General features: G+C 46.5%; 1 long non-coding RNA gene across 1 annotated transcript; it reads left to right on the top strand.

Annotated features, from left to right (window-relative positions):
- The first annotated feature begins 591 nt into the window (after positions 1 to 591).
- Positions 592 to 25,352, top strand: LOC140582368 (uncharacterized). Its single transcript, XR_011985311.1, has 3 exons — positions 592 to 649; positions 24,915 to 24,943; positions 25,100 to 25,352. It is a non-coding gene; the product is annotated as an uncharacterized lncRNA (long non-coding RNA).
- The last annotated feature ends 206 nt before the right edge of the window (positions 25,353 to 25,558 follow it).

Below are 25,558 nucleotides of genomic sequence, written 5' to 3'. Positions count from 1 at the left end.
CGTGAGCTTCGCCTCCTTCAAAGGCGCACTGTTACGGAAATGTCTGGAAGCCTTACGGCCTTGAGACAGGCCACCGACCCTTCACGTCCCCCCGACACCGGTGCTCACACCCTCTCCATTAGCGCCCGGCGAATGAATAAATCAGATATAGTGATTTTCCAGAAAGAAGGCGGCGCTGTTATGCCCGGGACGTTTAAACGGTAGCCGACTGCGGTTTTATCCGCACCCTGGAAACCGGGGCTCAGCGTGCGCGCTGCTCGGCGAATTGCTGACCCCGAGCTGTGCGGGCGGGAGCGCCGTAAGCGCGTACTCTGACCCGCGTGCACCCGCACCCTATTCTCAGCGCTGCATGCCTATCGTCTCCCATAACAATGCACCTCATCGTATATATTTTCCCTTTGCATCTGTCCCGCGGCGGCCGGGCGGTGGGGGGCTGTCAGTTTGAGGAGCCTGCACTCCTTTCCGCTGAAACAGACTGTCAGGTGAGCGTAAGGGGGGGTCACCCTCCGTAACCCCATCAGTCTCACTCTGATTCTCTCTCCTGCCCCTGCCGGCTGATTGACACCACTGGCATTTGCCGGTTGGGAAGCTCGGAACGGTGACGGGGGGAGGCGGAGACTCCCGAAGGTGGGATGGCATGGAGAGCAAGGTACGTGGCTGGGAGCTTCTGAGCCAAGCTGCTTTCGGCATCCAGATAATGACCGGCCGGTTCACCCCCCTCCCCCGCTAGAGCTGGTGAAGGTAGATGTAAGGGATCCGTTGAGGAATAGCCCCTCAATAAAGACCGGCATGGCGCTAAGTGACTCACTGCTGCAGTGAAATCAGAGGTGAAATGGACCAAGGAGAAAAAAAAATGAATCACAACCACAACCCCAAACCAAAGCTAATACATATTTTAAAGTGCAGATATTTTCCTGAAAGAAATGGTAGAGAAAGGTACCCTTAACTGTCTGGAAATTAGTTCTGCATTATTAATAACAGCAGCAATGGGGTTAAATGTGTGCAGTAAATACAACATATACACTATTTTTAAAAGCTCATTATTAAATGTTATTAATTATTAATTGTTGTATGTATAAATTAAAAATGTAAAGCTGCGACTCATTAAATAGACATTAAAATTTATGACAGACTACTAACATGAGTCTTTATTAAAGGGTTTTTAGCTAAACCAAGATTCTTTTTTTGCAGAGAAAGTGGGTGCTTTTCGCGGTTTAACTTGCGCTGCTGTTCTCTGTGCGTCGGCTCCCGCAGTTTGTTTAATGCCGCGGCCAAAATGAAATAACTGAAAACATTGATCGTTTTGAAGATCGATACTGCAGAACTGTACGAAAATGCCGCTGAAGTGTAAAATAATCGGCCCGTCTCCGCATTTCGGAAACACGCGTTGTGATTTGACTTCCCCGCGGGTCACCCATTGTCCTCAGTTTACGGATTTTTAATTGCTAAGATACATTCTGCTGTACTGAACTCACTTTCTGAAAACTCTTCACACAGCCGCCATAACATCAGTTTATGTGGACTGCACTGTGAATCGTTTCTCATTGCTTTCGTACCAAATGCATTCAGTGACTAAATATTTCAAAATTCACGGATTCCTATCTCTACCAACATCCAAACTTGACACTTTCTGAGGCCATTTTGCACATACTTACATGCTGTTATCAAAACTGTCAAAAATACATTCGAAACTGAATGACTACAATTATCCTTAAACATGGGAATCAATTACAGGGTGGGGGTGGGGGTTGTAATAATCAAAAACAGACAAAGCCTGGTTGAAACATGATTAGGGAGTGAGTGTAAATGAGCATTATAGAGCACTGTAGATTACAACATTGTCTGTCCCTAAATGGATGGAGACCTCAGCTGTTCAAAGCAAAGTCACCTTGTATTTATATATAATTTGTTTCTGTAGTATTTACTGAAATACTGCATTTTTTATGTGTTTTTTTTTTTTTGTAAATTGCAAATGAATATTCTGTAATTACATTACGGTAAGGAATAAAAGCCTTTGAAATACACTGCAACACAATTTGTTAATTCCTGGAGATTTTGCAGCATAAAGAAATGTTCTGTTTTGTACCGCAATGTTCATGACAAATGGCATCGGAGTTACTTTGCAGATGATCCTTCTCTGATGATCCACTTTATATTTTATGTAACGCTGCCTCTTGTTAACGTTTTGTAGGCCACTCTTTTGTGTGCGATATAGAGTTTTTTTCAAGTTAGGTGCTAATGTTATGAGTCTACATTGCGGGGCCGCCAACTCTCACACATCTGGCGTGACGCTCACGCTTTCAGACTCTCACGCTCACGCAAGAAATATTACTGCAAATCTATATTATTCCATTATAAACCTAAAATTAGCTACATCAGAAGTGTTGGGGTCGTGTGCAAGCCCTACAGACTATTTAAAAGGTAATAAAACTGTTACCTACATGTAAATGCGTGTGCAGACTTGTTTAGAATTTAAAATCTCACTCCAGCCAGCTGACCCAAGTTGGCAACCCTGATTTTGGGACATGGATTAATTGTTTTGGGGGCTGCAGTACATTTAGGAGGAGAGATGAACTGTTTGGACCAGCTGCGTGTTGGTATTGCAGGCTGTATGAAGAGTTTTGAAAAGGTGGCTTCAGTAATCGCCTATGCTTGTTAACAGCTGAAGAAAAAAAACTGCAATTAGTGCCGTGGTCGGCTGCTAATGGAGCGACTGGTTGCCATGCACCATTCTGCATGCCAGGAAGAGGCTCCCCCTAGGGGTGCTGCAGTGTATGTGCAGCCGCTAAGGAGGGGCCTTGGGGGATCAGAGTCTGGGGAGCAGTAATTATGAGCAGATTAGAGTGAAGAGGCTGGTTTGGTGTTGACTTTGATGGGATTAAGCGCTCAATTACCACATCCGGCAAGGGTGCCATCCCGTCTGCCCCCAGGCAGCCAACACCATTCTCCAGGTCCTTTTATGGCTTCCCAGCTACCTGTCTAGGCCACGCCCCTGACTCCGCCCCTGCGCATGCCCCACCCCTAGCCACACCCCTCTGTTAATCTGCATCTCCCCTCCCCTCTCTGTGCAGTGGCTCGATGTTAATTACGACCAGCCGTTTTCTACGGAACCCAGCAGGCCGTGAGCTTATGCCACCTTAGGTCTATGTGAAAAAAATAAATAAACATAGCCAAGGAAGCAGAAGGTCACAGTTTGTGTGTGAGTGGGGGGGGGTGGAAGGGGGGTGGGGGGGGGGGGGACTGGACGCATATGCTTGTGGTTCATTTGCATATTAACTCAGTGTGGAAATCCATGCCTCTCAAGTTGCTGACTGGTATATAATAGGATTTCGAGCGAGAAATGGGATCCCATTTATCTTGGGGATAAATTCAGTTGAGAAATGACTCATTATCATAAAGGGGGGCAGGTGATGGAGTCCATGCAGGGATTACAGAGTCCTGGACAGGAATCGGGAGTAGAGGCCAGGCCGTCGCTGTGCCCTTCTGAGGTGCCTGTATACCTGGGCCAGTCGGCCATTAGAGAAGAATCTCTCTTTACAAATGATCTTTAACATTTTCTGCAGTGAAAAAGGACACCTTTTTTGCTGTGTCCCTTGTCTGCGCCCATGTTCAGCTTTGTACATAAAAAAAATCAATCATTCAATAGTCCAATAGCTGGAGTCGACAGTAATGGCTGTAATGAGAGTAGTCTGTCCGAATGCATAGCAGGGACTCACGAGGGACTGGGTAAGGGACCATCACAAAATTACTCACATAATAGTAAGGCTTTTTTCCCTAACCCTACCTCTAAATCTTCCTCCGACTAAGCCGTGAAAGTATTTCATCTGCAATATTTTTAAAATGTCCAACCCTCCCTGATATCTGACATAAACCTTATTTTTAGAAGGGTACTCTGTAGCAAGACACAATATCACTCGTCTGGAAGTTCAGTAGTTTTAAGATCAATAGTTTATCTTTTAGGTATGAATTTTCCATACTAAAGTAAGCCAGTTTAATGATTTATGGGTCAAGCGCTACTTAAAATAAGCATATAAGCATTTACCATTTCTATTAATGCACCCCAGTTGCCTGGCAGTGTGTCACTGTAGCAGAGTGCTGATGTGTATCAATCACATGACATGACCACATATGTCCAGTTAAAATCAGCCTGTCTGGGCAGAGCAGCGAGAGCAGATGTGAGTTTTACTGAAGGTTTGTTGAGGGTGGATGGCTCAGTGCTGCCCCCTAGAGTCGCAACGCCGTCATCTCTCCTTTACGTGCATTCTAGTACTCACTGACCTTTGCGTCAAGGGCTTCCTGTTTTCCAGTTAATCCAACCCCCCTCCCCTTTGCAGTCTCACACAAACTGTTCCAGCTGACGAAACGTGTTCAGTCTCATGGGGAAAGGTTATGTCTGGATAAGAACTGGACGTCGTCCCTGGCGACGCAAACGTTATCCCCAGTATGACCGCCAGTGTGACGGGACTTTGGAGACCCGGGGAGGACGGGCGGTGACACGGGATTGGGCAAAGCTCCACGTTAAAAGTTGAAAACGTTTAGACTTCCCCTCGCGGGTCGATCACGCTTCCTGTCACTTCGGCGTTTATGCTGAACAGGGACATTTTTCACCTGGAGTAAGTGCAGACCTAGCGATGGCGTAACGGGATGAAAGATGACAGCCAGCGGAGTTTGGATCAGCCCTCGGTCCAGGGGCCCACCTTCGCTTTTATAGCACAATCACATCTGAAGGTGCACTCCCCACCCCCCCCACCCCCCCACGGGCACCCCGCTGAGGGCCGTCCACGTCCTCAGAGATCTCCCCCCCATCCCTCTGCTGGCATAAACCAGACTTCAGAAGGGAGGCGAACTACCGCCCACGCTGCTGTGGAATCTCGCATTTTTATCAATAATCTGAAGACTAATTTATTATGATTTGGTGTTTTATTAATTTACTAATTTCCTCATGCTCGATTATATTCCTTATCTTGGTTTATAGCTCTGTAACCTTGAGTCTGGCTAATGTTTGGACTAAATAGAGTCTCTGTTTCAGAGAAGGGAGCCAAAGAACCATTTTTGCACCAGGCAACAAGGACATGATGGTCTGTGTATCTTGTGTATGCAGATGCTGTCCAGGTGTTATCGTTGGCTTTCTGCCTCCTGAGTGGTTGAAACATCACACATGTTAATCTGATTGGAGAATTTGGTATCACATGACACATATAATGTCTATATAAGTGCAGGGAAAATTTGGTGGGGGGGTGGCACTTGAGTTTACCTGCCGGGATTCTCTGGCAGTATGTCGCTTAGAGGATGGGGTCAGTTGCTGGAAGGTTGCTGGGTCGAATACCCTGCCCAGCAGAGTAGTCACATTGGCATTAGGCCCTTGATCAAGACCCTTAGCGATCTGAAAACTCGTCCCAGGGGTGGGGGGGGGGGATAAATGGCCTGAACATGAGCTCAGACCCCAAGCTTCACTCTCACCTGTGTGTGTGTGTGTGTGTGTCTCGAAGCAGTGCATGATGGGATATGGAAAAACGAAAGAATTCCTATATACAGCACCTGTACATATACAAATGGCAAACAAAGCACGATTCCTTTTTTTAAATTTTTCTGTATATCATCTCTGTGCATTTTAAACTGTTACTCTGTCCTTGGGGCCCCTCAGTGATCTGCCCCCAGACTGATGGTCACTCATGCGTGACGACTCAGTGCCGTCCACGCCGAGCGTTCGCCACCGCGTCTGGCAGTCACTCCATACCTTCCTTATTTTGCATCCTTTTGGCCCATAAACTTAAAGGTCATTTTTTCCCCCTCCACTGTTACACCGGCAACAAGAAAATATGTGGAGTGGGAACGAGGAAATTGGTTTGCGGAATACAATCTGTATTTGAGTGTAGTTTTGTCAGGCATAATAAAGCAGATGTCAGATGTCTAAGCGCTTGGGCACCTGGCGAGGGGCGTTCCTGTGAGCGCGGCTTCGTCTGCATTACATTTTTCAATTTGTATTCCGTTTTTATTACTGCAGATTGAAAATACTGCGCACCACCCAAAATATAACCAAGCGGCCCAATGAGCCTGGGTGCGATATTACCGATTTTCGGATACAAACGCAATTATCATTGTTATCGACTAAAATGGGGGGGTCCGGAGGTACCTCTGCTTTAAGGAGGTGCCATTCCAAGGGAGCATCCTTTCCAGTGGATTAGCTGGTTTCAGGAATGGCGGCAGGTGTCACATTTGTGAATGAGGAATGGATTGTCTGTTGATCCCCCATGAGAATATCCCCCCCCCCCCCCACGATGACCTTGTGACGGAGTGGCTGACGCTGAGTAGTAGGTAATGGAAGGTCAGTGGACATTATAGCTAATGTGCTATAGCGTAATACCCGCCCCCCCCATACCCCCGAGGTCATAACCGTCCAAGGAGAAGCATTGATATGGTCTGGTGGTGGCCTTGCCGTGGGCGATAGAGCCCGTGGTATTTGGCTCAGGTAATCGAGTCCTTCCCAAGAGCCCTTGGCGGATCGCGATAAAATCACCCGGAGGAGCAGAACTTAGCGGTGAAGCCCCCGCGCTTTGGCCATGAGGGGAAGCGAGCTGAGTGGATTGACCTGCTGGCCCAGAGACTCGGGGAGAGGCCCAGCGAATCGCTAGGTGGGTCTTCCTCCAGTCCGAGCCAGTTAGGAGACGGGCGCACCTTCTGCTTCTGCTATCCGTAGCTTCTCTCAAAAGTACCGATATGAATTTTGACCCAATGCAGCTTCCGTACATTTGCCTGAAAAGTGATTCAAGCCTCGATCACTGTGGGTGAGCATCTTACTGTGTCACTTAAAGGCTCTGGCTCCTCGTGTAAATGTACAAAGAGAACGAGGTGAACATTTTCCTCTCGCACTTGCCACCCAGTTGCTGACTTCAGGCTGAAGAATTTGTAGAGAAAATGAAAGATTTACATAGACCTTCTTTTGGGGGGGGGGAACAAGAAGAAGAAACAGCTTGAGAAAGGAAATAGCCACACAAGGCGGGGGTTGGGGGAGGTTGGTGGGCTTTGATTGGCAGGCCAGCTTCGCTCCCCCTCCATCAGTCTGCATCATGAGCTTCCTGTTCCTGCATATTGAACAGATAACAAGTTCCCAACCTTCCCCTTGTCCTAGGAATGTCAGCTTTGGGGGGGGGGGGGGGTCCCTACCTTCGACGGCCGATAAATGTCAGTGATAATGGCATCGGCAGTTTAGATTTCACATTAATGGGCAGCAGACATGCTGATTCGTTATGGTTTAGCAAACAGGCGCCATTTGTTTAGGTTTAGGTATAAACGTCCAGTATGGTGTTGGGTTGGCCCCCTGTCCTGGGTAATTCCCTGCCTTGTACCCGTTGTTCCCTGATGAGGCTCCAGACCCCCCTGACCCTGTATAGAACAAGGGGTTTAAAAAATGAATGAATGAATGTTGAGCTGTCAGTACTGAACGTGAATGACTTCTGTGCATTTTTCAGTAACTCTAAGTGACAGTTAACTCTCACTAAGTGAGTGTTACTGAGATCCGTGGTTCAGAGCCAGCCTGGTGCGCTCTGGGGGGCCCTGCTTTTATGGACAGCGGCCCCCGTTTCCGGGCTCTCATACACGGGCAGACACACAGCACACACTGAACACACCAGCTGTGATCAGAACATCCACCCTGAAGCAGGTGAAAGATCATGCACACGCCGGCAGCCGGACTCCACCTCTCAGCACATATATCACACCCATCCTTAACAACCCTCCTCTTCCTAGTAGTATCCTGGTCCGTGCAACACCCCCCCCCCCCCACCCCCCCCGTGATGATGCAGGCAATGCATTGACATCTAAATGGGCCATATGATTCCAGTCAGCTGCTTTGTTTTCACCGCAACTCAGGCCTTTTTCTCCATCTCGGGCCCCCAACACCGATCAAATCCCCTGGGGGGGCGGGGGGGGGGGGTGGGGCACCGTGGAATCTCCTGGCGCCAGAACCCCAGCTGAGGAAGAAGCCGCAACAAGGTGCCCGAGCTCCTATTCCAGCACTGCGGCACATGCACAGGCCACGCCCCCCCCCCATCCGCACGTCCATCCCTGCTCGGCTTCCCGCTGCCACCAGGGGGCAGCAGCGGGGCTCGCCGCCGCCGCTCCGTGCTCGACGTCGTGTGACAACCTGAAAGAAACATGTGAAATTATCCTGAACCTGCGCCCCGTCACCCGCGCCCCACGCGCATGTTCGCGCTCGTTCCGCTCAGGACGCATTTCACGACTCATCACGTCCGACAGCAGAATGCCACACAGATGCCTTTTGTATTCTGACATAGAGATCAAAGCATCTGACCTCCCCCAAAAAACAGACAAATAAAATGCAAACATCATCAGCGTTTGTTATATGTTCCTGCTGGCGCAGATCCGAGACGACTTGCGGAATTAACATGATCCGCTTGACAAAACCGGCTCCCTGGCGTGCTTATTAATTGGCCTGCCTCTTCCCATCCCTCACATGCCGCCCGTCGTGTCGCCTATCATCCCGCGGCTTGTGCGTTGTGACTGCGTCTGTCAGGTGCTGCCCGGGGAACAGGCCGTTCACGTTAGGCCAGGCCAGCTTGGTAATGCCGGCAGATTAACCGGCTTGACCGGTTCACTCAGCACTAGCTAAAAAAGCTCGTCTTTGGGTAGATCTGACTTCCCTTTGGTCGGAAACGAACGATAAACATAAGAAGAGAAATGAAAGCCATTTACACTGCTAGGCAATAATACTGGTTTGTATCAGTCATCCATCTACCGTCCACTGTTTGTGGTATGAGGGCACCATAGATGGGATGCCTGTCCATTGTGAGGCGCATGCTCGTACTACACGGGCAATCAATGATACACGGGCAATCAATGATACACGGGCAATCAAGAGGCTCCAATGTGCTTGATCATATGTGTTATGCTTTCAGGAGGAATAGAATAGTGTTCTTTAATCATCCCCGTGGGGAAATCGCCTTTTCTCTTGTCCCGTCTTGCTTCCTGTGAGACACACAGACAGGCGAGAGGAAGTTTTAGGGTCACAGCACAGGGTCAGCCAGGGTTCAGAGCCCCCGGAGCTGGGGATTAAGGGCCGGGGATTTGAAAGCGGGAGAATTTGGATGGAACCTGTACAACATAGGAAGTACATGTAACATCCCCAGGCACACGACAGGGGTGAGGTTTGAACCCCAAACTCAGGAGGTCGTGAAGCGAGAATATTGCTCACTGGGCTGCCGTGTCACCAGTGCCACTGCGATACCGTATATCAGCTGCGACCATATTTCTGTGTCACTGCATTATCCTGCGGAAAGCTGCATGACTCACTGCTGGTGGGATTATGTGATCAGCGGCTGCCCCGTGCTGGACCACAGCATGTCAGTCTCTGGCTGGAAGCTGTCAGGATGGGAGGCTGTGGGATTGCCAGGCCTGGACCTTCTACAGGAGCAGTCATAGGTTCAGGACACCGCTAGTGCAGCTGTCCGTGCTGCCATCCAAACCTCCAGTTCACTCGCATGTCTGTCACAATCCTCTGACTTAAATATTAAGAAATATTTTTCACTAAAATATTGCACAATTAAAATTACTTACTGGTTATGTCCCACATAAGCAAATTTGTGGTTGTGTTTATATAAAAATGAGGATTTTTTTGCTTGCTGGTCTTCCGTTCATTTAAATTGCATTCATCCAAACTCATAAATAACACATAAATGTAATGGCAGGTATTCCGACAAGTACTGAAAATGTAAAATAGAAGAGTGACATGCAAATGAATATCATTTATGACGGTTTGTTTTGGGTTTTATGGCTTATTATCGGAGAAACGCCTTATGAATTACACATGGTTTTTAAATGCTGCGAGTCTGTTACAGTCATAATGGAAAGAGGGAAGTCGTTTAAGGCGCTACCCTGGCTCTGGGTTGTGGGTTCAAATCCTGCTCCCGCTGCGTGTGTGCAGTTTGCATGCTCTCCCCATGTTGTGTGGGTGTCGTCCTGTTTCTCTGCTTTCCTGCTGCAGTTCACAGACATGCAGTACGCTAACTGGTGTCTATAGATCGCCCTGTTTCTCTGCTTTCCTGCTGCAGTTCACAGACATGCAGTACGGCTAACTGGTGTCTATAGATCGCCCTGTTTCTCTGCTTTCCTGCTGCAGTTCACAGACATGCAGTACGGCTAACTGGTGTCTATAGATCGCCCTGTTTCTCTGCTTTCCTGCTGCAGTTCACAGACATGCAGTACGCTAACTGGTGTCTATAGATCGCCCTGTTTCTCTGCTTTCCTGCTGCAGTTCACAGACATGCAGTACGGCTAACTGGTGTCTATAGATCGTCCTGTTTCTCTGCTTTCCTGCTGCAGTTCACAGACATGCAGTACGGCTAACTGGTGTCTATAGATCGTCCTGTTTCTCTGCTTTCCTGCTGCAGTTCACAGACATGCAGTACGGCTAACTGGTGTCTATAGATCGTCCTGTTTCTCTGCTTTCCTGCTGCAGTTCACAGACATGCAGTACGGCTAACTGGTGTCTATAGATCGCCCTGTTTCTCTGCTTTCCTGCTGCAGTTCACAGACATGCAGTACGGCTAACTGGTGTCTATAGATCGCCCTGTTTCTCTGCTTTCCTGCTGCAGTTCACAGACATGCAGTACGGCTAACTGGTGTCTATAGATCGCCCTGTTTCTCTGCTTTCCTGCTGCAGTTCACAGACATGCAGTACGGCTAACTGGTGTCTATAGATCGCCCTGTTTCTCTGCTTTCCTGCTGCAGTTCACAGACATGCAGTACGGCTAACTGGTGTCTATAGATCGTCCTGTTTCTCTGCTTTCCTGCTGCAGTTCACAGACATGCAGTACGGCTAACTGGTGTCTATAGATCGCCCTGTTTCTCTGCTTTCCTGCTGCAGTTCACAGACATGCAGTACGCTAACTGGTGTCTATAGATCGCCCATAGAGCAGGGGTGTTGTACAGAGGGTGGGGGATCAGGATGATTTCAAGGGCCCCTGAGTGACAGGGGCTTGAAAAGCTTAGAGCAATTGGACTGATCAGGATTGTGGGCCAAATGTGAAATGCTGTCATGGGGCCAAAAATCTGCAGCGGTGATAGTGGCAGTGTGTGTATGTGAGTTATGTATATATTACGTTGTGAGGACCAAATGTCCCCACAAATGTCCCCACCAAATATCTCCTTTTCAGACAGAACAAGGGGGAACTCAATTTAATAAAAAAAAACTGTGCAGTAAAAAACTAAAAATGTCAAAGGACTTATATTTTGTCTGGTAACTTATGGTTAAGGTTAGGGCTGGGTAGGGTTAAGGTCTTCATTGTTGGGATTAGGGTTATACCCATAGAAATGAATGGAGAGTCCCCACCAATACATGAACTGTGTGTGTGTGTGTGTGTGTGTGCCCAGTGATGCACCCCCACCGACTGCCCGGTCTGGGGCGACCCAGACCACAATAAGCGACAGGAAGATGGATGGATGGAACATGATTTAATGCGATCACAAAACTGTGACGTGTCAATCTGGTCCAGGAGTTACCTGACGCAGGACGGTCACTCTCCACTGCCTGGCCGTCTCCAGACGGCGCCGGTCCGTAATCACCCACAAACGCAGACGATCCATCAGTCTGCTTAAGCTGTCTCTGGTCAGTACTTCCTTGGGTTTGGTCATGTTCACAGATCAGCTTAAATAGAATTTGGAGGCGACCAATTCGAATTCAGAGCCACGTAATCAAAGTGTAATGACGCGTGTTACAACTGCTATTCAAATATAAACCTTTTTGTCCTCAAATTGTACAAAGTACTCGAGTGCTCTGTGTTCCCTATTTAAATTATTAAGGTTTAAAGCCACATTTGAGCTTTTGGTCTATATGTATCACAGCAACAATGAATGTGTCGCTCCGTCGATACAAATTCTACTTTTCATTATCTGTGGAGACTCAGCTCTGGGTGGATGAGGGTTAAAGATGTAATTGTAAATTCGATGGGCTGTTTGGCACGCAATGCTGTAATTGTTCTCTGACAACTTGATCTGGGTGTACAAGCGCGCCTTCCTCAGATCGATGCGTGGCACACCTGGGTGCTGCTGTGGGTGGTTGGAGCTCAGCGTTAGACGTGGTGGAAACTGCCGGAACACTCCACAACACGACATGAAGAAGGGAGAACGTCTTGAAGCTGTCATTACTGCAGGTGGCATTTTATGGTGATTTCACTCGTTACCAAGGTAGCTTATTTAAATATATACTGTGCAGTGTGTGGTTTGGAATAAAGTGTAAGAGAGAGGATACTGGAAGTGGAAGAGGGTAAGATGTAGGGATGGGAGACGTCGTTTTATCGGCCAGCATTTGTCTGCTTCTTATCGGTACAGGGATTTAATTTGCATTATTGAACGGAAACTGGAAGGTGGAAGGTGTATGGACAGGGGCAGATGGGAAATGGGAAATCTCAGCTGCCTGCTTCAGGCCAACAACACACACACACACACACACACACACTCACACACACACACACACACACGTGCACACACACAGTCACACACACACACACAGACACACACACACACACAGACACACACACAAACACACACGTGCACACACACACACACAGACACACACACAAACACACACATACAGACACACACACACACATACAGACACACAAACACACACATACAGACACACACACACGTGCACACACACACATACAGACACACACACACGTGCACACACACACATACAGACACACACACATACAGACACACACACACAAACACACACACATACAGACACACACACACGTGCACACACACGCATACAGACACACACACACGTGCACACACACATACAGACACACACACACGTGCACACACACACATACAGACACACACACACGTGCACACACACACACAAACACACACACACATTTGTGACTGTGTTCCTGTAACGTTATATTTCATAACATAGAGACGCGGTATTCCCGGGGTCGCGAGCAGGCGAAGGGCGACGTTTCAAACAAACCTCTCCTTTTGTACCTTGTTTACTCACACTGCCATTAATTTCATCCCTATACACAGCACTCGACGATATACAAAGTGTACGCCTTCGTATTGAATTCCTGTGAAAGAAAGAAATTGGATAAATAATAGATCATCTTTAAATAAAATGTATTATTTAAAGGCATTCTGCTCCTTGTCAACCTCCATCCCTAAATTTAATAACAGCTAGTCCAGTTTAATCTATGCCTTAAATCACAACCTATACATCTACCAGGAAATATTGAAGATCACATTCCAGATCAAACTGTCCATAGGATGGACTGAAACAGTCATGCTGGTGAGTCCAGCTGATGTTCATGCTGCTCCTGTGTTTATTCTACAAATTCATACCTCTGTTGTATCTGGTCATATGTCTGCTTTGGTGGTTTGGGTGCCTTCATTTGTCCTGTCGTGTGCATCCTCCTGGCTTGCTGTCGGGTATGTGGGTTAGCATTTAGCGCATCCACCCCCCCTTAGCTAAATTCACCATGGAGAAACACCTCCTCCTCTAAACCCAACCCCCACTCAGCAAAATACATTGTAGGGCTGTAGGGGACCCCGAAGTCTAAGGCCGAATTTCAATTGCAGTCCGTCCCTGGCTATGTAATTGTGTTACATGTTACAGACAGGATTCCGTAAATAAGAGTTCTTATTTTCTGATGTACAAAAGGCAAATGGGGAGTCTTGAATCGTGCTGTGCAACTTCTGCTTAAACAGGTGTCTAATAGCCTTCTACGGCCAGACAGCCTTGGGATGGACAAAACTGAATGAAAAGCTTAAATGAGAAAGGACGACTCAGTACTAATTCCTGGTTAGAGAATAAAGTAATGTGCTCGCTCACTGCTGCGGTCTTTACTAGCCTGAACCAGTGAGTCTGTGAGCCCCATCAGCACAACATTGGGGAACATTGGGGAATTTAATTTCTCTTTGAGTCTCTGCATCTCAGGATGCTGCTTAGGTTCATTTCAAACTAGTCATCCCAGTTACCTGGTACAGGCATTGAACATGATCAATACATTGCCGCACCAAACATTTGCATAGAGCATAGAGTTCTTTCATTTACAAGACGCTTTTATCCAAAGCAATCAATCCGAGGTTAAGGGCCCTTGCTCAAGGCCCCACTGCAGGATTTTGACCAGCAACCTTCTGATCACAGGACCAGTGTCGCAACGCCCCGAGCCAAACACCCCCCTCCAGCTGCTAACAGCAGTTCTTACAGTGCAATATTTCGTCTAATATCAAATCTTCCACTGGGGTTCATTGGACTAATTCATTCATTATCTGAAGCCTCATTCTACTGGTTGTAGGTGACCAATCTTTTCCAATAGATCAGTTGTCAATGTCAAATAATCTTGTATCTATCCGCTAAAACAAGGCAGCAAGGAACAGACTATGTATTTGTGATGATATCCTAATTGATCTAACTGGTCCCTGTGTGTTATCTACTGCACTGTCTGTGTATAAAACAGTTTCTCGGCAGTTAATAATTAGTGATTTAGGGCCAACATGGTGGGAAAGGCTCTATATAGAAATTATTTGAACTGAATGTCTCAGGCTAAATAGAACTCATCAACGGATGCTGGAACTGAGGACCAGTATGTGTAGTGGTAGGTATAGTACCAACATCCAAAGATTGTCACTGTCAGGGATCAGCAGGGGAAAGAAAGGGCAGTGAGGTATTATGAAGAGTTAAAGACACCCCAAGACACCCCCCTCCCCCAGTACAGCTTCTGTAAAGCAGCAGGAGAGGACTGCCTGGGGCCACAGCGCCATGGTAACTCACGCTAACATCACGGCTAAATGACCAGAAGTAGTCGCCCTTTGCCATCAAAGACACCCTGTGGTGACCTTAGATGGTGCTGAGGAACCGACTGCACAGCCGGGGAAGCCACCAGAAGGGGCTCAATGGCACACAAAGGGATTAACGTCGGCCATTCCCGCAGAAGCCTGACCTTTTGAGCATGAATAAAGTAAAGGACGACTGAAATGGAGCACGCAACCAGCAATCTCTGTCTCAGACTCTCAGTCTTTAGTAAAGGACGGTTGAAATGGAGCACGCAAACATCCGGCAATCTCTGTCTCAGACTCTCAGTCTTTAGTAAAGGACGACTGAAATGGAGCACGCAAACATCCGGCAATCTCTGTCTCAGACTCTCAGTCTTTAGTAAAGGACGACTGAAATGGAGCACGCAAACATCCGGTAATCTCTGTCTCAGACTCTCAGTCTTTAGTAAAGGATGGCTGAAATGGAGCACGCAAACATCCATGAATCTCCATCTCAGACTCTCAGTCTTTAGTAAAGGAAAACTGAAATTGAGCACGCGAACATCCATGAATCTCCATCTCAGACTCTCAGTCTTTAGTAAGGGATGACTGAAATGGAGCACGCAAACATCCGGCAATCTCTGTCTCAGACTCTCAGTCTTTAGTAAAGGATGATTGAAATGGAGCACACAAACATTCATGAATCTCCATCTCAGACTCTCAGTCTTTAGTAAAGGAAAACTGAAATGGAGCACGCGAACATCCGGCAATCTCTGTCTCAGACTCTCAGTCTTTAGTAAAGGACGGCTGAAATGGAGCACGCAAACATCCGGCAATCTCTGTCTCAGACTCTCAGTCTTTAGTAAAGGACGGCTGAAATGGAGCACGCAAACATCCGGCAATCTCTGTCTCAGACTCTCAGTCTTTAGTAAAGGACGGCTGAAATGGAGCACGCAAACATCCGGCAATCTCTGTCTCAGACTCTCAGTCTTTAGTAAAGGACGGCTGAAATGGAGCACGCGAACATCCGGCAATCTCTGTCTCAGACTCTCAGTCTTTAGTAAAGGACGACTGAAATGGAGCACGCGAACATCCGGCAATCTCTGTCTCAGACTCTCAGTCTTTAGTAAAGGACGACTGAAATGGAGCACGCGAACATCCGGCAATCTCTGTCTCAGACTCTCAGTCTTTAGTAAAGGACGACTGAAATGGAGCACGCGAACATCCGGCAATCTCTGTCTCAGACTCTCAGTCTTTAGTAAAGGATGACTGAAATGGAGCACGCGAACATCCGGCAATCTCTGTCTCAGACTCTCAGTCTTTAGTAAAGGATGACTGAAATGGAGCACGCGAACATCCATGAATCTCCATCTCAGACTCTCAGTCTTTAGTAAAGGATGACTGAAATGGAGCACACAAACATCCATGAATCTCCGTCTCTGACTCTCAGTCTTTAGTAAAGGATGACTGAAATGGAGCACGCGAACATCCTCCAATGTTCGTCTCAGACTCTCAGTCTTTAGGATAGGATGACTGAAATGGAGCATGCGAACATCCTCCAATGTTCGTCTTTGGTAAAGACTGAAATGGAACACATGGAAATCCTCCAACGTTCGTATCAGACTCTTAGTATTTAGTAAAGAACAACTGAAATAGAGCACGTACGCATCTGCAATTCACTGTTTCAGACTCTCAGTATTGATTAGTCTATTTCTTACTTTATATCTATGTTTAATGTCCATTTTATTAATGTACCAGTCCTTATATGCATGTGAAACCCCAGCCCAGAATAAGTGTAATGATATAAAATCTTTACTTGAGGGGACATGAATAATGTAGCAGTACATGCTTACTTAATGCCTCAATCAACCAGAAACTAAGTGTTAGTTAGGTACTGATCCCATGCTTGTTCATCATTAATCAATCATGACAGTTTATGTATTCCATTCAGGAACTATATTAATAATTAACTAACCTAGTTCCTGCATGAATACATGAACCATCATAATTGATTGATGATGAACTAACTTTTAGTTAATGGTTAATTAATGCATTAAGTCATCTTGTACTACTACATTATTTGTGTCCCATTAAATCCAAAATAACTAGATGAAATGGAGCAGTGTTCTTTAAAATGAACAGTAACACTACTTGATGGGGCACAAATACTTAGTTATAACTTAGTTATTACTAAAGTACAAATCATGAACAAATATAGTCTACTTCAGATAAAATGGCATCACAATTCATTAATGATGAATAAACATGAGATCAGTATTTCACTTGTGTTATTCATTACTTGTTCCTTCAGTAGTTCACAAAGGTTTACAGAATTAACCGATATAGTAACAACTATAGTAACTGCTTGAGAAAGTCACAAGTCAATAACAATAAATTAACATGTAACTAAGACTTAGTTTGTGGTTAATTAATACATAAATAATAGCATAATACTATATTATTTGTGCCCTGTCAAAGTGTTACCAAATAAGCAGCGATTACATATTCATCTCCATTAAACAATGAACTGAAGGGCATTTCAATTAAAATAAAGTGACACCATACAGGCAACATATTCTGTGACACGGTTTAAATGATCTGTCACACCTAATTAAAGGCTCACCAAAAACCAACAAATATATACAAAAATGCAATGAACCACATTGGGTGAGGAAGAATAACATAATCATAACATCTTAATCAAATACTTCATTGTAAGAATAAATCTTACAGAATCTGTCAGAACAAGTTAAAACTAGCTAAGAAGAAAAAAAAGAATGTTGTAACATTTTACATGAACAATCAGTTTTGTATCCACGTAGCTGGAATGTGAGTAGGTTATTAATGTGTCCTTCTGTGCCGTTATGGGGCAGACCCATGGGGCCGGTAGGGACCCCGCTTCACACAGGTATCCGTGTAAGGAGGGATACCACTTCTACACGTCTTATTTTTTCAATATATCTTTCATTAACATTACCGTTCTTCTGGCAGAAGGCCGGGCCTCTTTCACTCCATGCCATTTGCCCGAGGAGATATTTCTTATCAAGTTATTAATGTCTGAAAGGTGCAGTAAAAGTGGTGGAGCTACATTATTTGGTGAAATAAAACGGCACCCCTTGCAGCAGAGTAAGTAGGCCTCAAACTGACTCATTCAATCACTCATGCCGGGGATTCAATTACAGCTTTTATTGTAATCATATGGACACATGAATGCATTCCGGGGAGTCCACGTGATCACAGATGATTATTTCTTGTTAAATCTGACCAGATTGGGCACTTTCTGAAAACTAATACACGTGTCTTTGACATATTTGTACATAAATCTATACCCAGATTGGTAACACTTTGAGGAAGCACAAATACTTAGTAGTTACTCAGTTACTCCTGAGGTACAAATCATGAGCAAATGTAGTCGCTACTTCAGATAAGATGTGTCACGATTCATTAATGACGAACATATATGAGACCATTATGTAACCAAGGCTTAGTTTGTGGTTAATTAATACATAAGTAATAGCTTAATACTACACTATCTGTGCCCCCTCGAGTAAAATGTTACCCATGAATCCCTATTAATGACACTAATTAGCAGGCAGATTCCAGTGGAGGTGACTGACAGCCGTTTGAGCTGCATTGACCCAACGTGAGCCAGTCCTGATTCCTTATTAATACACTGGTAGTGGTAGTTTTTTCAAAGCTTGCATAGTTGTTCATAAAAAGATTAACATTAAAGCTGTATAAATATATGTGTATATACAGTATACATATATGTTCTAAAATGTTTCAAAACACCACATTTAGTATCAGTATAGTCTCTTCACTGGAGGCATGACCAAGGTCCACGTGTTCCTGCAACATCACCACCCTGCATGTATAAATGACTGCTATTGATGTATGATTGAAACTTTAATGTGGCTGAAAAGGCTTCTTCTTCCTCATAATTTGCTCCGTGACGGCTTCATTTACAAGGGGATCAATGTTTTAATTCCCTAAATTGCTAAGAGCAGGGTTATATCTCTTTATTCCTTAAGGAGGCCTTCTTTACGGTAGCACGACCCCCCCTATTCATCTGGGATTCTAAGACTATCTCAGTCACAATCAATATCTAAACATCTATATTTCATGACCTCTTCTTAGAGGCATCTGATAAGTGAAACAAGCTTACAGTTATGGAGTTTTCTTTTTGGCAATTTGAGTCAAACCTTTACCTCAGCTGCCCCAGCCTGCTGGACTCTCCTCGCTAAAGTTTCGGATTGATCTCAGCCTTCGTATCGCAGCCCAGGTCTGCAGCCTCGCTGGGGGAAGTCTGTCCGAAACAAACGGCGCCAGGCATCGGTCTGCTCCGGCCGCTCCACGTGGGGGCCGGCGCCCCCCCCCCCCGCTTCCCCTCTCTGTCTTCCGGGTTGATGTTTCCCAGTGCTGCCTGCGTCAGAATACGCAGTCAATCCTCTGAATGAGCAATGAGTTTTTGGAGACCCTAACTCATCCATCTATCCATCCATCCATCCACCCACCCTCTATACAGACCCTCCCCAGGTTATTATGGTGCGTGTTACGATATTTTAGTGGTCATTCCAATTCCGGTCTGTTTTTCACTTTCAGTCCATTATTCAATAAATGAGATATTCAACACATTATTGTAAAATAGGGTTTGTGTTAATGATTTTGTTCGGCTGTAGGCTAATGTAAGTGTCCTAAGCAAGTTTAATGTAGGCTAGGCTAGGTTATGATGTTTCTTAGGTTAGGTGTACTGTGTTAAAATGCATTTTCGCCTTACGATATTTTCGCCTTACGATAGGTTTATTGGAATGTAACCCTATCATAACCTGGCGAGTGTCGGTTCAGCTTATCCATTACGGGGTGGTGTTATTTGCTTTGAACCCAACACCACATGAAGCACTGGGCACAAGGCAGGGGAACACCTAGAAGGGGATTCCCGTCCATCATGTCCCATCCAACATATGACCGGTACATTTACACCTTTCCACTACCTCTTTCATCACATTTCCATCATGATGGGTTCCATCTGCGATGGGTTGGCGCCCCATCCTGGGTTGTTCCCTGCCTTGTGCCCTGCGATGGGTTGGCGCCCCATCCTGGGTTGTTCCCTGCCTTGTGCCCTGTGATGGGTTGGCGCCCCATCCTGGGTTGTTCCCTGCCTTGTGCCCTGCGATGGGTTGACGCCCCATCCTGGGTTGTTCCCTGCCTTGTGCCCTGCGATGGGTTGGCGCCCCATCCTGGGTTGTTCCCTGCCTTGTGCCCTGTGATGGGTTGGCGCCCCATCCTGGGTTGTTCCCTGCCTTGTGCCCTGTGATGGGTTGGCGCCCCATCCTGGGTTGTTCCCTGCCTTGTGCCCTGTGATGGGTTGGCGCCCCATCCTGGGTTGTTCCCTGCCTTGTGCCCTGTGATGGGTTGGCGCCCCATCCTGGGTTGTTCCCTGCCTTGTGCCCCTAACTTCCACGATTGGCTCCCGACCCCCACGACCCTGAGTAAGACAAGAGGGTACAGAAAATGTACGGATGGATAATCCTGTAGTGAATCTTTATCTCGTAGACGTGTGCCTGTGCAGTTAGTGATTACTTTAATAGCTAAGCGTAGCCAGTACTGGGTAGAATTCCCCTTTCGCCTCCGGAACATCTTCAAGGGGAGATATGCTGTTTGTTCAGAGAGGGCCTTTCTGCTCTGCACTGTTTTTCTGAGCTGGTATTTTTGCACTTGTGGCCTCCCGTTAGCTGTCCATTCTTCGCTGACCTCTCTCAGACGCCAACAATCACGCCATGTTCAGAATGGCTGCAGAAGGCATGTGCGACGCTCTGATGCTCAGCCAGACAGTAAGAGAACCTCCTGACCTTGTCTACAGCTGTGTATGAATTCAGCTGCAGGCAAATGATTCAGACTATTGTGTTAACAAGCAGCTGTATCTAATAAACCGGCCACGGAGTTTATTTTGCCATTTGTTCATGCTTCTTTACTTACTATGTAACTTTCAAGAAGTTATCCCTGAATTTCTGTCTCCATATTATATAGGGTGACCACATAATCCATGTCATCCCGGACACTTTGAGCTAGGACAGGATTTGCAACCTACCATTTCAATTAAAAGGACCTGGATTTCACTTAAGTACCGAGTTCTTGCTGCGTGCTGATTGGTCAGTCTCCTATAATCATGCACGTGTCACTGATGTTAATGTGAAACAGCTGGATGAGTCTTTCAGTCAAAGAAACAAACCTGTCAAAGCACGAGAAGAACTGAACTATTTAACCGAGCACAGGAGCCTTTCGGTTTTAAGGTAGTTTGTAAAACCTGAAGTAGCTCAAGGTGTCCGGGATGACATGGATTATCTGGTCACCCTAATATTATATTAATTGAGCGATACTTTCTAGAATTGAAATTTCTGGAATGCAAGTGAATGTGATTTCGATTAGCAACCGAGTTCCGTACAGCTTTACTTTGAAATGTCCTTTAGCACCTCACCTTCTGCTATGTATCTCAGTCATCATATACAGAACCAGTCAAAAGTTTGGACACGCCAAGCGCCCTACAAAGGAGAGTGATAGAGTGTCGCATCACATGACTTGGTCACTTGATTTAAACACAGTAGAGATGGTTTTGGAGGAGTTTGACCAGAGAGTGAAGGAAAAGCGGCCAATGAGAGCTCAGCATATTGGGAGACAGCAGGGTCAACCAGTCCCTGGGAATAAGGGCCTTGCTCAAGGGACCAATGGTGGGATCACTCTGCCGACCATGGGATTTGAACCAGCAACCATTTAAGTTCCTCCCTAGCAAGCTGTTATTTTTTTTTATACAATTTTGGTCAAGCATAATTCCATAAATCTTATTCTATAGTTTTGATGTCTTAATATTTCTTCCAAAATCTTGAGAATGAAACAAATAAGCCTTTCTGTGGGTGACGCCTGACTCCTTTCTCCTTTGGTCTCCTTGAGCTGTTTCCTGCAGGCTCCTCCTCTGACGTCGCCATGTTTATTTCCCGACATCTCCCCCCCAGAGGGCCGCTCATTAGCATGCCCCCGCTAATATCATCAAAGTCGTGACCAGTGCTGATATTTCACCACATAATTTCGTTTCCTTGCATTCCTGCCTCCGAAGCTCATTAAACTGTCGTTTTCCTAATTAACAAGCAAAGAGTGCGGGTCAACCGGCCCGATGTGTAATCAAGATTTGTAACTTTAATATCTAGTATTAAAAAAACCCGTATATATTTTCCCTTTTCATTTCCTCTGTCACTCAGCTGAAATTTGTGCCTGTCTCTCCTGGCTGAGTCCGGGTCAATAAACCCAAATAAAATAAGTCAGGAACACAGCCTGAAGTAATGATCGTGCAATTAAATGACTCTGTGAATAGCACTCATGCTTCTGAGCGTGAATTAAAGCACAATATTTGTGCCCGTGACAAGCTGCACCTGCAGGGGCCAGCAGGGGACTGTAAATCGTGTGTCCAGGATGGGGAACAGTGGGGGTGGGGGTGGGGTGGGGGGGGGGACAGAGTATCTTCCATGTAATTGGTTTAATAAATTGGGGTAATTTGTCTGCGAGTTGGCCAGGGGTAATGGAGTGGACTGTGTGCTTAATGCACTCCGTGCTGCGAGGCGGCTCTCAGGAGCAAGGGAGGTAAGGTATGGCCTACTCCGTGCCTCTAACTGCGCAGACATACTGCAGACGCACATGTGCAAACGCACACGCGCGGGGCACGTCTTGGCTAGACCGGCCTTGCTAACGCGCCTCCACAGAGTGAACATGGGGTGCAAAGAATCACGGGATTGGTCTTGATTGGCGAAGACGCAACCAATGTATCCTTGATATGGGCGGCGGGGCAAGACCAACATCCGAGGATTTTTACGGTCCTCTGTACTTGTGTTGGAAGAGGACGTAAAATGGGTACACGAGAAGTACAGTCAAGTACATGTTGAGAAACACCCTGTATGTGCAGTAAGGACGCTGTTAGGTTTGAGGAATTTGAGGGAGGAGCTTTCAGGTACCCCAGGAGCCCGTCCAGGCGGCACAGGGTACGAGGCTGTGGTACTCTCTGCATAAGATGACAGTATGTCGCAAGGTGCATAGCTACACACAGAGATGAGAAGAACACTGAGTACCTGATACAGGTCTGTTGGGAGCTGGGAGGGAGCAAAAATGTGGACTGTCTGGCTGGGAGGGAGCAAAAATGTGGACTGTCTGGCTGGGAGGGAGCAAAAATGTGGACTGTCTGGGGTCCCAGAGGACTGAGTCAAGAAAATGTCTTTGCAGACCGGAGTACCTGACAGAGACCCACACAACACAGGAAGAACATGCAAGCAGGGACATACTGGATATAGATGAAAGTGCTTCAGGTCAAAGCTGTCCTGTACAGAAAAAAGATACGGGGGGAATTTTTCAGGAAAACACAGAAATGCAGGAGGCGGGGCCTGTGCTTTACAATCCCCCCCCCATTAATTGTAAACCCTTTAAAATTCTTTTTTAAAAATCATGGATTAAGAACGAGTGAAGGATAGATGTCCCCTTTAGATAAAGCTGACGCTAGCTTATTGCTGATGTCCATCCCTGTGATGCAGAGACCAACCGGAACGCGCCTCTCGTCCGCATGTCGATGTTCAGCAGTGACAGCATGGAGAGCTTTGCGTTCTGTGTGTCTGCCCTCAAAGAGCAAAGAGCAGCCGTGAGGAATGCGGGGAATTGGTCGGGGGGGCATGGTGACGGAGGTGAAAGAGAGAGAGACCGTGAAGGAAGGAAAGAGTGGAGAGGTATACTCCTCTCTGTCGAAGAGCAATTCTGAGCCTAATAACTAACATACGATGAATAAATAAAGAAAGTAATTCCCTGTCAGGGTCTGTGCCTGGAAAGGCATTACGAGTCGATTCCTGATGATTCTCAAGGAAAGAAAATAATGAAAATAAGGATTTTCTCCACACTTTGCAGAAGGAGAGGAGAGAGGACTCCCCAAACACCACGCCGATCGTACGGCTGTGTCTCCTCCTCTGAGATACCTCCTGTCACAGGATGCCATGTGTCTGTGCCTGAGGCAATATGGCTGGCAGGCTTACCAAACGCTGCCAGAGAGCCCGAGATGTCACCACACTAACGACTGTATATGATGAGACGCCCGTCTCTGTCTTCTCTCGTCTTGTAATTTCAAAGCGGACGGCTAAACGTGGCAGGTTCATCCCACCTGGGATTAGAGTGACAGCCGTAATCCGGAAGAAAGCGCTATTTCCGAATCAATTTGCAAGCTATTAGGCCGGAGCAATACAAACGGCCCCCGTCGACATCGCCGGGCCCCGCCGTCAGCTTGGCCGCAGGGGTCCTCAAGGTGCACCCCTGACGATGGTTGCTATGGATACCATTAACCCGCACCCTCGGGGAGGAGCCGGCAGTGACGTGAGACGCGCTAATGCGCTAATGCCGTGGTGCGCTATCGCGGAAAAGTTTGTCAGACGAGTCCCTAAATGAATTTCCGAAGACATGACAAGGAGAAGATGCATCTTCGGACCGGTGCTGTTGTCTCAGGTCTCTGCAGGCAGACGGGCAAATTCGATTGGATATACTAGAGTGAGGATTCCCATTTATGCGAGAATTTCACGGTGCAGTATTTCTGTCAATAAAATTGCGAGTAAATAATACCACCTAAATGAATGAATGCAACAAGGGTTTCTTTGCTGGACGTGGAATGATTCTCCTTTCCGCAAATGAAACCGGGAATGGTGGATGGGCAGTGAAGGTTCATTAATATTCCGATGTGCTCCGGCTTGTCTGAATATCTTTCACCGACTTCTCTGTTATTCCACTAACTGCACCCTTTCCAGGTGACCCCTGAAGGTCACATGATGTGGTCGGCCATTTGAAAAGCGACGTGGTAACAAACCAGAGCCCTTTGATGGGGATTTGTGAGCACAGATTCCGATCATCCATCTCAAATGACTGAAAACAGAATAATCAAACAAAATTGATGGCAATTCTGACCTAAATATATTAATTATTCCCAGTATTATTAAAACCTCTTTTACAAAGTCAGACTGTGAAATGTTTCATCCATAACTCAAAAAATATATAGCCCCTGCACTTATTTTACCTATAACCTGAATATTTGCTGGTACTACAGTAGCTAATTTACCTTACATTCATTTCAGATTATATGACCATATAGGAAATTTGAAAGGTAGGTATGAATCCTATATTTATATTTTGTAAATAAACACTATGTTCATGCTAGCTATATAAGCTATATATTGCAATATCAGCAAGTGAGAAGATGCGCGCAATTTATTTCAATTTATATATCTATCCGTCTTCCGCGCATCTTTTCCGGGTGCAGAGAGTCTGACGCCTCCCTCAGGCAGCAAAGGTCCCCAAGCGGGGGTCAGCCCCCTCGGACAGGCCCCGTGACCCTCTGCCAGGTAAGTGGAACTGAAGATGAGCGGAGGGAGCGTTCTGTAATTCTTCTCCATAACAAAGGAGAAAAGGTGACAGGACTGGCTATGGAGACACACGGCTATGGAGAGTCAGCCGGAGGCGCACGCATGCAGAGCGACGCGTACAGAAACCTTTATTTTTATGTATTGTCAGAAAAGCGCTGTGTCAGAGCCAGAGGACAGGCGTGGGGGGGGGGGGGGGGGCACGTCCCTCGGAAAGCTGCCGTGCCTTTGACAGTGACGGAAATATTCCGAGGGAACTCTTAGTCACTGGACGGGGGCCCGGATCGCCCGGGAGAATTCCGTATTTTTTTTAGACTTCTGTGCCTCTCCCTCGACGAGGCGTCCCGATCGTAAATTAT

Source organism: Paramormyrops kingsleyae, chromosome 24 (genome assembly GCF_048594095.1).
Source record: "Paramormyrops kingsleyae isolate MSU_618 chromosome 24, PKINGS_0.4, whole genome shotgun sequence".
NCBI lineage: Eukaryota > Metazoa > Chordata > Actinopteri > Osteoglossiformes > Mormyridae > Paramormyrops > Paramormyrops kingsleyae.
The sequence above is the reverse complement of the archived record's forward strand: the minus strand, read 5'-3'. Positions and strand labels throughout refer to the sequence as shown.